Source organism: Pelophylax lessonae, assembly GCF_965119305.1.
Source record: "Pelophylax lessonae genome assembly, chromosome: 1".
NCBI classification, from domain to species: domain Eukaryota; kingdom Metazoa; phylum Chordata; class Amphibia; order Anura; family Ranidae; genus Pelophylax; species Pelophylax lessonae.
The window spans coordinates 520,221,767-520,234,487 of record NC_138768.1 but is presented as its reverse complement, the minus strand read 5'-3'; positions in this window follow the sequence as shown (position 1 = coordinate 520,234,487).

The window sequence follows — 12,721 nt, the reverse complement described above, 5'->3', positions numbered from 1 at the left end:
TGTGTTACGTTCCATTTAGCGCAGTATATTTCTGTGAGTTACAGCGCGTTTAACGCAGTATATTTCTGTCCGTTAGTGCACGTTTAATGCAGTATATTTCAGTGCGTTACGTGTAGTTTAGCGCAGTACATTTTTGTACGTTACTGCACATTTACCGCAGTATATTTCTATGCATTCGTGCACGTTTTATGCAGTATTTTTCTGTGCGTTACTTCTATCCAAAATCTGCAGTAGAGACACCAGAATGTATTCAGATACAGTAAATCTCTAATCTTGCTCCCAGTGCACTACATTGTGGTCTCATCATACAGAATGACTCCCCAAGCCGTTGTTTACATAATAAAAAGTTTGCAGGGAAAATTTCATTTTTTTGGCTTTATAAATGCAATTATTTCTGCAGCAGCTTCTATACACACTACAGATGTGCCACTTTACAGGTAGAATAAGGGGACCCCCCCAGGCACTATATTGAAAGGAATTTTTCATTTTTATTGTTATTTCTCTTTTGATGCTTTCACTTTAGGCATCAGTAAATCACTGCTCATTTAAAAATTATATTTTTTACAAACTTTTTTTTCATTGATACATGTCCCCAGGGCAGTACCCGGACCCCATTACCATTTTATGCCCAGTTACTTGCATATAACCTTTAAAATTGTCACTTTTGATTTTCCATTTCGGATCCCATAAACTTCAAGGGGGTTCGCTATTCGGTTCCGAACTTTCCTGATGTTCGAAAGTTCTGGTGTGGACCGAACAGGTGGTCGCTCAACCCATCCCTAATGCCTTGTATTTTTTTAATGAAAACAAAGTGTTCTTTGATGATTGCACTGCCCCACCTCTTAGCCTCATCCAAGCCGGACCTTTATAAATATGCATTAAAGAATGTAAAGACCTAGACTTCAACATCAAAACCCTTGGCAGGACTTACATGTGTGTGCCAAGTATGCCATTTTAGGCATTGCACCAGTTACCAGCTCCAACAGAATCTCCATGCCATTTTCAGAAAAAGACCACCCACTGCACCTCAGGTGTATTTGCAGTGTACCATTAAAGTATAAGTGTAGACAAAACTTTTTTTTTCTTGTTATAAATAGGATGGATAGTGAGTAGAACACGTCAGATGTTTTTTTTTCTTTTTGCTGTCAGTGCTCCATTAGGGAGATTCATCCTCCGTATGTCTCTTATTTACTGCTAAATACCAAATTTTGGGTTGTGACCAGATCAGGAATAGAGGGGAAATGTTCCAATGGGGACATTAGTTCTAGGGACCTTGGTGATAACCAGGGATCCTCAGTTTGGGCAGATTTCCCCTCATTCCCTGTTTTGGCTAGAGAACAAGCAGTGAAGGGAAATCTCCCCAATAGGATACCGATGGCAGAAAAAAAAAACATAACCCTCCCATCCTAAATGAATAAAAAAAGTTTTGCCTGTAGTTCTTCTCTAACTTGACACAAAGGTATCTATTTAGATAACACAGACAAAGCTCTTAAAGACTAAAAGTAGCCTGCATAGGTGGATAAACCACTTCTCTATTTTGTAGCCACTGTACAGTATATTAGATGATGCGCAAGAATGAATACAATATCATAAGCCATTCTAGCAATATATGAAAATCATGGATGTTCTGTGGTAGGTATTTATACATCAATGGTCAAGGACAGACATTTTTCTTGGCTCTGATATGTTAAAACGTTACTAGGATACGTGAGATGACTCATGTACTTTTTTTCTGTTTTTAGTGATTTTTTTTGTGTAGGAAACACTTACTTACATACACTCAAACTAGATAGTTGGCCCATTTATCAATCCACAACACTCTAGGTAAGGCTCCGAAGTGTCTCCTCATAGCTAACACATCAAAAACACTAGATAACAGAGAATACGAGGGCTTGGATCCGACTCGTATTAACAGAGGGGAACAGAATAAAAGGGCCTATATTCACTCCAGTGGAGGAATCCTCTAGACAGCAAGCCCACACAGAGTGAAACATTTTTGTTTTGCCCCGATTTTCGTAGGTATCCTGATATAATAGACAATTTTAGTTGACTAAGCGTTTCCAGAAGGTGATAGTAGGAGGGGTTGCTTTCTTCCAGTGCATGATGATTGATCTCCTAGCAGAAAAAAGTAGCAGACCGAGAAGTGTTCTTTCAGCAACCATAGGGGCCATAGACTCCACCAAGCCCAGCAAGCATATCCTTGGATCCATGGTGAGGTGGGATAGCTTTGTGTTGAGAGTATCTATCACCTCCGCCCAAAAGTGAGAGATGAAGAGACAGGTCCAGAAAACATGGATAAACTACCTATCAGGTTAGCAACTTTGCTAGCAGGTAGAGGGCAAGGCTGGGTTCAACTTTTGAAGCCTGTAAGGAGTAAAATATGCCCTGTGAAAAAATTTTAATTGAGCCAGCCTGTCCCTGGCAGAGAGTTATTGCTTGAATGGCATATCCCAGATGTCAGACTAGTCCTCATTATCCATATCCAGTGTATTCCTCGGAAAGATCTGAAAGATGAGACAGATATAATGAGGAGGCTGGTTTCTGGAGTTGGTCATTTCGCAACTGGTTTTCTAATGAAGAGCAAACTAGAGATAGGTCTTCGTTAGGGAATTGGCTGCGGAAGGCATGAGACAATTGCATATATCTAAACTGGTAGTATAATCGCAAAATACATTTTAGAGAACAGATGTCAAAAGGCATCAACTTTCCATCGTTAATGATATGTCCTTTTACATTTGGCCCAGCTGTGGGGAACTGGCAGCATATGGAAGTGTGTCGGAGTGGGATTGTTCCACAGTGAGGTAAAAGGTGAAAGTAGGAGGGACCTGCAATTCCCACATGAGTCCCGCTGACCAAGCTTTAATGGTGGTTTCCATAATGGGGTGTGGGGGTCAGTGGCTAGGGGGCTCTGATGCCATGAAATAGTAGGTGTTGTAGTGCCTCCAGAGAGTTCAAGATGGCTGCCTCCAACATGACAGAGGAATTGCTCAGATTCTGCACCAGCCTCATGTGGGCAGTAGCAAGCTGTGTGGCTAAAAAATAGATACAAATCTGTCATGCCCAGGCCACATTATAAAGTCTGTCTAGTTAGTGTGACAATATTTTTACTTTGGGCCTGTGGTCCCCAATAAACGGAAAGTAGAATTTGATTGAGTTATTCAAAAAAGATTTAAGGATTTAAGTGGGTGAATTTTGAAAAAGATATTTGGGCAGAATCTTCATTTTAATCAAATTTATAAGACTAATTAGAGATAGGGGAAAGTTTCTCTATGTCTTCAGATGATTTTTAAGCTCTGAGATTACAGGAATCAGATTCAAGTTCACATAAGATTTAACATTGTGAGATATCACCACACCTACAGTGGGTAGGTAAATGACTGAACCCACTGGAGCTGCAAGTCCCAGTGCGCTGGACTATACGTCCCTGAATTTTTAGGAAAGGGGAGTGAATTATGCCAGTTAACTCTCAGGGGAGAGACCTGTGGGAAGCCCAGTAAGACATTTAGGGGCCCCTGCAGAGAAGGTCCAGCATCATTCAAAAACAGCAGGAGAATAAATATTGAAAAAACAAAAAAACAAAACAGCAGGAGGTCATCCACATATAATCAGAGATGTATAGTAACTAAGTAGAACTACTTCACTACTGTACTTAAGTACCAAAAGGCGGTATCTGTACTTTCCTAGAGTAGAATTTTTTTCTCCTACTTCCACTTTTACAATGATTTCAATACTTCTACTCCAATACTTTTTTTTTGTGCTGCATAGTTACTCGTTACAATTATAAAAATTACCACTGCCAGAACAGTAGATGGCAGATTTCATGAAGCTCAAAACATGTGTATTATCAGCGCATACGAAAATAAATGCTACTGTATGCATAAATAAAAGCTGCATTTGAAATAATAAAAAACAATATGATGTTCAAACTTTTGACTTCTTTCTTGAATAACTACATAACACAGTACTTGTACTTTTACTTTCAGTACTTGAGTAGCAATTTTTTTTCAAAACTACTGGTACTTTTTACTTTCAGTACTTAGAGTAGCAAAATTTAAAAAAAAACTACTTGCAATACTTAAGTACAAAAAATGTTGAATACTTTAGTACTTCTACTCAAGTCACTTTTTGATCGAGCACTTCCACTTCTACTCAAGTCACTTTTTGATCGAGCACTTCCACTTCTACTCAAGTCACTTTTTGATCGAGCACTTGTACTTTTACTCAAGTATGGGTTTCGAGTACTTTATACAACTCTGCATATAATGCAACCCTCTCCTCCAGCCAACCATCACTGAGTCCTGAATGCCAGTAGAGACAAGTAGGGTCAGCTACAATGGCTATGGAAAAGAATGCACAGGAGAAGGGACAACCCCGACACTTGTCTCTGTATAAAACGCAGCAAGGATTTGCTAATTAAGGTGGATACACCCCCTAGAATATGTGGAATATGTGGCATGGAATGGCATTTGAACCAATGATCGTTTCAATGATAAAACTGTGTTACCCGTTAAGTGTATTTCCTGCAAAATAGAATATGATGGGAATGAAATCTGATGTATTCAAATTAAAAAGGGCTCTTTTGAATATAGAATTCAGGCCCTTAACATTCCAGGATATCAAACGGAGAGATCCAAAGTCTCGACCAGCCATACAATGATAACATATCATAAAGGTAGGAGACGATGCAATAGAGAAATACTAATAACACTGTATAGGTACTGCACAAAGAGAGAGGAGAGGAGAGCACATTAGCCAAAAAAAAAAAAAACAGTGTTAAGGCATAACAAAGAGAAAAAAGGCTCATGTACGTTACATTGGGGGCCACAGCATAATTCTGTGTAAGGAACACAATCCCTACCACCCCTCAATGTCCAATTGAATACAAAACAGTACTGAAAAGAATACATGCTAATAAAAATATTATTATTTGAAGCATATCAAACAAATTAGCAACACAGTGACTCAGATCATGCTGTCTGCCAGTTAAAGCTGAAAATTGACCTTTATTGCATGCTTATGTTGGTCCAACTTGGCATAAAATGTGTGGTCGTGCAACACTGTACCTAAATAAAATTGATGTCCTTTTTTTCTCACAAATAGAGCTTTCTTTTGGTGGTATTTGATCACCTCTGCGATTTTTATTTTTTGCGCTATAAACAAAAAACGAGCGACAATTTAAAAAAAAAAAAAAACACATATTTTTTACTTTCTTGTATATAACATTCCAAATAAAAAAAAAATTAAAAATCTAAATTTTCCATCATTTTAGGCCAATTTGTATTCTGCTACATATTTTTGGTAAAAAAAAAATCCCAATAAGAGTATATACTGATTGGTTTGCACAAAGGTTATCGCGTCTAGAAACTAGGGGAAAGATTTAGGTCATATTTACTTATTGCGGCGATCAGCGATTTTTAGCGGGACTGCGACATTGCAGCAGACAGATCAGACCCCTAACTGACATTTTTGACACTTTTGGGGGGACCAGTGACATTACTACAGTAATCAGTGCTAAAAATATGCACTGTTACTGTACTAATGACACTGGCAGGGAAGGGGTTAACACCAGGGGCGATCAAAGGGCTAAATGTGTCCCTAGGGGGTGCTTTCTGTGTGGGGGATGGACTTATGGAATGAACACCTGTTTTTATTGCTGACAGAATAGCGGTCGGCTGTGTTTACAACGGCAGACCGCCGTTCTGTCTCCATGGGGAGCGATCGCGGGTGCCCGGCGGCAATCGCGGTCACCGGATCTGCAGATCAACCTCCCCTGTGGCAAATGGGCTTTACGTAGATTCATGGGACAGAGCCGACCTGCCGCAGTATATGTACTGCTGGCGGTCGACAGGTGGTTAATCATTGCATTTCTGTATACTTTATATACTGATTATATGTATCTGTATTTGTTTTTTCTCCGTAGTTTTACTGACTATTTTGTTAATAAAGCTTCAAAATGGCACTCATTCTGGCTTATTGTAGAATAGGAGAGTTTAGTTGCATGTCGAGTTACACACAGAGAAACATGTAGCAGGGACAGAACACTGAGTGTCGGTTCACATATATACGATGCGGGAACCCTGCGAATACACTGCGGGCTACCGCATCGCATTCAAATTGCAGGCAGTTCACACTGCCATATGCAAATTGCTGTGGGTGTCAATACAAAGTCAACGACACCCCCAGATCAGTTTGTATATCGCAGTGTGAACTATCAGTTCGGACATGAATTGGATCGCAAAGGTGTTAACCACCATGCGATCCGATTCTGCTGCGGACCCAAAAAAGGGTCCTGTGCGTGTTGTGTCCGAATGCGATGCAAAATTATCCATACTATCTGTATGGCTGAATTTGCATCGCACAGACATCGCATGTGAATTTTAGAGCAGTGCGCTCCAAATCACATGCGATGTCTGTCATTGCATTAATGTGAACCGGGACTGAAACAACAGCTGCTAAAACGGGCTGCCAGCGATACAGCAGCTACCCAGTGGGATATACAGTCACTACACAGAGACCTGCTACACTGTCAGCGCAGCCACTTGCATACCGCAACACAGCAGTTTCTACATAGTCAAACACCTCCACTAGCAACATGTCGCAGAGCTAGGCACCCTCACTTAAAACAAGGCCCCAAGTCTCTGGTTACTCTAAATCCTCATCTGCAAGTAATGCACTTGCTATTGCTCGTGCAAAAAGTTGAAGCCGTTAAGGTTAGAGCAACCTTTGCTGAGCAATAAAGCAGATAAAAAGAGAGTGCACGCTTAGAGGCTGAAAGAGCATGCTTAGATGTGGAGAAGGCGCAACAAGAAGCATGATTACGGATTGAGAAGGTGCAGTATGAAACATTATTAGAGGATGAAAGAGCACGGTTAGAGGCTGAGAAAGTTCAACAACCGGCTGAGAGAGCGCAATACGAAACGTCCTTGGAAATGCAGAAAGCCCTACTGAAAGCAAACTTAGAAAACTGTAGAAAAAAAAGTGGCAGTCGCTATAGCTGAAGCAGAGGCCTTAGAATTATCTGTATACCTGGCTAGCGAACACAGTAGACACAGCAGTGTGCTCAGTCCAGAAGCTGAACCTCAAGATCCTTTAAAACACACTTCAGACTACATCTATCATTACTCCAGGCTAAGCAGCAACAAAGACTATGTCAAGGAGACAAACCAAGGATGCTACATAGCACCACCGCAAGTCAGCGACAAGTTTCAAATCCGCAAACATGTGGACCCCAAGCAAAGTGAAACCTCTTATGTCAGACATCTTACATGCAAGGCACCAGAATCTACAAATTATCCTCCAGGTCCTGCCTTTACATCAGAATGGTATGACAAGGACTGGGTTAAAGCAGAGACTCTCAAAAGGTATGATCACACCTCACCTTTTCACCATAGCAATACACAGACAGCTAACCAAGCCCCAGTAGACTTTGCCAAGTTCTTTGCCCAATGCCAGTTAGTCACAAAAGTACTTGAAAAGTTTAATGACCACCCTGAAAGCTACAGAGCCTGGCAATCTGCTTTCCAAAACACTATCAGAGGCTTAGACCAGTCACGTAGTGAAGAGATAGACCTCCTGATCAATTGAGTTAGCTGAACATGCCAGACGAATCAGGACCATAAAAATAAACTACCCAGACACTGGCCTTAAAATGATCTGGAATAGACTTAACGAATATTATGGCTCAGCAGAAGCAATAGAGAACACACTATTTAAAGCCTCGTACACACGCAACTAATTTCCGCCGACCGGTCGTCCGTCTTTTGTCCAGAGTGGTGTCTGTTGGTTGGAATGTGCTCTAGACTGCACACGAATTTTCCCGCACAACAGAATTCTACTTCAGAAGTGATGTCATGTGTTGGATTGCTTTCTTTGTGTTATTTCATCTCTGAGCATGCCTAGTTTTGCTCATAAGATTTTTCTCCATTGAAATCTGTACTAATGAGACTAAAATAGGACGTGTTTTGACGGTCGACAAAAATTTTATAGCCTGCACACCAGGATTTTTTCGGCCGAAAAGTCGGAGTCGGTTGTCGGAAGCATCATACTAACAAGCCGAAAATCTGCAGATTGGTCGTTGGACGAAATTCCCGGCTGAATTTCCACTCGTGTGTACGGGCCTTAAGAGACTTGATAACTTTCCTAAGATTCCTAACAAGGCTTATCAAAAACTCAGGGAACTAAGTGACTTACCAATGGGTTTTAAGGTAGCCAAAGCTGAAGGGGATTTACAAGGACTTGACTTCCTTGACACAGCCAAAGGTGTCAACCCCATTGTACAAAAGCTACCCTATAACTTACAAGAGCAGTGGATTACACATGGCTCCAAATATTTAAGACAGCATAATGTTCCATTCCCCATTCTCTGTTTTTGTGGACTTTGTAAGCCAGCAAGCTATAACTAGAAATTATCCTAGATTTGACTTCACATTGTCATGTGCTGCTCCTACAGGACTAAACCCTCACAAACCTCCTGTAGCAGGACACAAAACTAATTTGACTCCTCCAGATTCCTTTCACAGGTCTGTTAACTCCTCTAACTCAGAGACAAAGGTCAAAGATCCTGGAGAGCAGTGTCCTTTGCACAGGAAGCCACATCTTCTTCTAAAGTGCAGAGCCTTCAGAGAGAAGTCCACAAAGGATTGCAAAGCCTTCCTGAAGGAGAACCACATCTGCTACAAGTGCTGCTCATCGACATCTCACTTTGCCAAGGATTGTAAGGTCAGTGTGAAATGCACAGAATGTGACAGCTCAAATCACAACACAGCTTTACACCCAGGGCAAGCCCCATGGACTTTACAATGCACCAACAGCACTAGTGAGCACGGCGGGAGGAGGAACACACTGCTACAACTACACCAGAGATAACGTCACAATGCATAGAGGTTTGCAAAGGAACCATAGGTGACAGGTTCTGCCCTAAAATTAGTCTAGTCAGAGTTTATTCAGCAGGCCAAAGAAAAAAAGCCATTAAGCTTTATGCAATTCTTGATGATCAAATTAACAAATCGTTAGCCAGCTCAACCTTCTTTGACATATTCAGCATTAAATGTTCCAACATTCCCTACTCCTAAAGAATTTGTTTCAGGAATAGTCGAGATGGTGTGGAGGAGAGCATCTGGCTACCTAGTCAAGTCTATTGATGGACAAACATGCCCGTCCTTACCAACTCGTATTTAATGCAATCAGATCCCTGATCACAGATCTGACATTTCTACACCAGATGTAGCTGTCATCAGCCACACTTGAACCACATAGCTCATTTGATACCAGAACTTGATCCTCAGGCTCAGATAATATTACTCCTTGGGAGAGATATCGTATGAGTTCATAAAGCAAATTAATGGTCCTCACAATGCTCCCCAGGCCTAGAGGTTAGACCTAGAATGGGTCATCTTAGGAGATATCTGTCTAGGAAACATGCACAAATCTACCCCTGTTAACAGCATGCTTACATGTACATTAGAGAACAGACGTCCCTCCCTTTTCCAGCCATGCTACAACCACTTTTTTAAAGGAATCGCTATACACTACCCGCTTGCCTTGTCCCTTAATAGGCTTCTGTAATGACAACCTTGCCTGGGACAGTGACCAGGACCATTTAGGGTGCAGTGCCTTTCAAAGAACAAAGGAGGTCAATCAGGTGGCAATGTCTATTGAGGACAAACTCTTTTTGGACATAATGGAGCAGGGACTAGTCAAAAATTACACAAACAGCTGGGTCGCACCTCTTCCCTTCAGACCACAGAGGTGATGCCTACCTAATAACCGAGACCAAGAAAAAAGACATTTCTGTTCTCTTCAACTTAATTTTCAAAGAAATTCGGAGATGAGAGACCACTTCTTTTCTTTCATGGAGAAAATCTTTGAGAACAGCCATGTAGAAAAAGCCCCCACTCTTAAATATTTAAAGACTTTGAGGAGTGCTGGTACCTACCGATATTTGTCATATACCACCTCAGGAAGCGGGATCAGATCAGTGTAGTGTTTAAATATAGTGCCAAATTCAAGGGTGACTCCCTAAATTATGTGCTCTTGACAGGTCCAGACCTCAATAACAAGCTGCTGGGGGTCCTGCGCTATCGCAGAGACTCTGTTGCTTTCATAGGTGACATCCAACAAATGTTCCATTGCTGTGATCACATGCCTCACAAAGGGGTCCTTTGCACTTGTTCTTTTGTGATGTGATCTTCCTGCAATAAAAGTTTTGGACTGCAATTGAAGATCCATGGTGTGCTGGCGAACATGTGTATTGGTATGCTATGGGACTTGAAATTGGGTTCTTTTACCTTCCAAATAAGCACAGAGGAAAAACCTTTCACTTGCAGAGGTGTCTTGTCCACGATTAAAAGCCTGTATGATGCATTAGGATTTGCAGCCCCCATTATCATTCAAGGTAAAGCGCTGCTTAGAGACATAACTCGTGAAACATCTGACTGGGATGCCCCACTGCCCCCTGATAAAAGAGACTCTTGGGTAGAGCGGAGAAATTCTCTGACAGCTTTATTTGATCTGCGTGTTTCACGCTCATATGCTCCCGTACCCTCTACAGAAGTACAAAGCCAAAAACTTTGCATATTCTCTGATGCTTCTGTCAAAGCAATAGCTGCTGTTGCCTACTTAAAAGCTGTAGATGTTACAGCACAACACCACATAGGATTTGTCTTTTTTTTTTTTAAAGCCCGTGGTGTTTGAACACACTCGAACTAACACCAGATGCATAAAAAAGTGCACACACGCAAACGTAGAGACACAAAAAGTGCACAGGGTGTGCGAAAAGTCCACCTCCAAGGAGGACGGACCCTGACCTTGTTCCCCCGGGGCGCAAGACTCCTGACAGGGACTAGGGTACTCACTATGGCCTGCCCAGCCGAAACCAGGCAGATCCCGTTCTCTGGGAGGACTGCCGAAACAGCCCACCCCAAGTACTTGGTGGGGCTCCCCCGAAGGGAGACCCCATGAGAGAGGGCGAACCAAGCCAAAAGGCCATATCCACCCCCTCCCAAGACTTTCAAGGTAGGCCAGAGGACCCACACCCTACTCATCGTGAAGAAAAGAGAGAAAGAAAGAAGTGACAAACCACAAATAAAAAACACACAAACACGCAGTGGGGGAAAGGGAAGTGGAGAAGTGCTGGAGTGTCAGAGTGAAAGACCCTGACAGGCCCTTCGGCCAGGAGTAAAAAATTCCTCTGGTCCCAGCCAAAAGGCCTGTCCCTAGAGGCAGGTGTGAAAAAAGTGTGTGTGGTGCAGTGACCAAGGTGCCAAAAACTCAAGGTGAGCTCCCCCACCAGTGAGAATTACAGCACCCCTGGGCTGTCACCCCAGGGGCACATACACCACAGGCTTCTTTCGGGTCCCAGCCCCTGGCCAGACCAGTGCGGCCCCATCCCTACCAGGAGGCATCAGAACTTAGATGGCTTAGAGAGAGCCTGCCTTCAACTGGGGACAAGCCTTTTGCAAGGCCAGATTCAACCCAGGAGGAAAAGGCCCTCCCACCACCATCACCATTCCTTACCAATCATATCCAGGAGCAGTACTAACAGGAAATTGGCGAATCGGCTTTCTCGCTCCCTTCAAACTGATAAGAACAGATACTACACTTGAAAACTACGCTTTTTGCGGTTCTCCTGTCAGAAATGGGGCCAACAGATCTGCCCACTATTCGTTTGGCCAACCTTCACAGACAGCGACCCTCTCAAAAGTCGCTAGGTATGCTTCCACATTATCGGCCGGTGTCATCTTTTGCAGGTAGTACGAGGCACGTACCAATTTTGGTTCCGCTGGCACAGGAGATGCAAATGCTTTTTTCAACTCCAGCAGAGCCTCTGCAAACTGCCGGTTCATCTCCTGCTGGGCTGCCTGTTGTGCTGCAGCAGCCTCCTGTTGTGCTGTAGCGGCCTCTGCAATTTGGCGGTTGGTTTCCCGCTGAGCTGCATTGGCCTGTAGCAGGGCCTTTAACATTTCCTCCATCTTTAAAATATGCCCGCTGAGTCCACCACGTGTGGGAGATTAGCTCACAGGAATCACCTTTTAAAGGAAAGTAAGGCCAGCATGCAGCTAATTTCTTTCAAAGTCTGGTGGATTGCCAGCTTTATTTAGCAGAGGTTTGCAAATATGCAAAAACAACAAAACAGTAAAATAAATCCTTGCCGTCCGGCGCTAAACTAAACAACAGTTTTCCTCACTACAGTAAACCCCCGCTCCATCGCGGTTCAGTTTTTGCGGTCCCGGTATATTGCGGTTTTTTTTGTAATGTTATTTTACTATATAAATCATTAAAAATGAAATATTTTTGTGTTTTCCATAGCTCTTGCTATGTCTCTCAGTATCTTTTATGTGTTTAAATGAGTTTCTATTGTTTTAAAAGTGTGTTTAAAGACCTTAAAATGCTTTTACACGTACAGTGACAGTAAAAAAAACATGCCTACAATACATTTTAATAGGGTTTTTCTATTTTGCGGATTTTCACTTTTCGCGGCTGGGTCCGGAACGTAACCCCCGCAATGGAGGGGGGTTTACTGTATACAGTGTGGGGCTGGTCCCCATCACCCACAAAAACACATGGTAAAGCAAACCTGTTCCTTTGAAAGTCCAAACAGAGCTCCTCTCTCAGATTCCCTTCTGAGTCTCAGGCCATAGCATTTCTCTTCCTGTTCATTTAAAGTCCACCTGAGCATGGACTCAGGTAACCCACAATCTCTGGACCGGAACCTAGCCTGTCA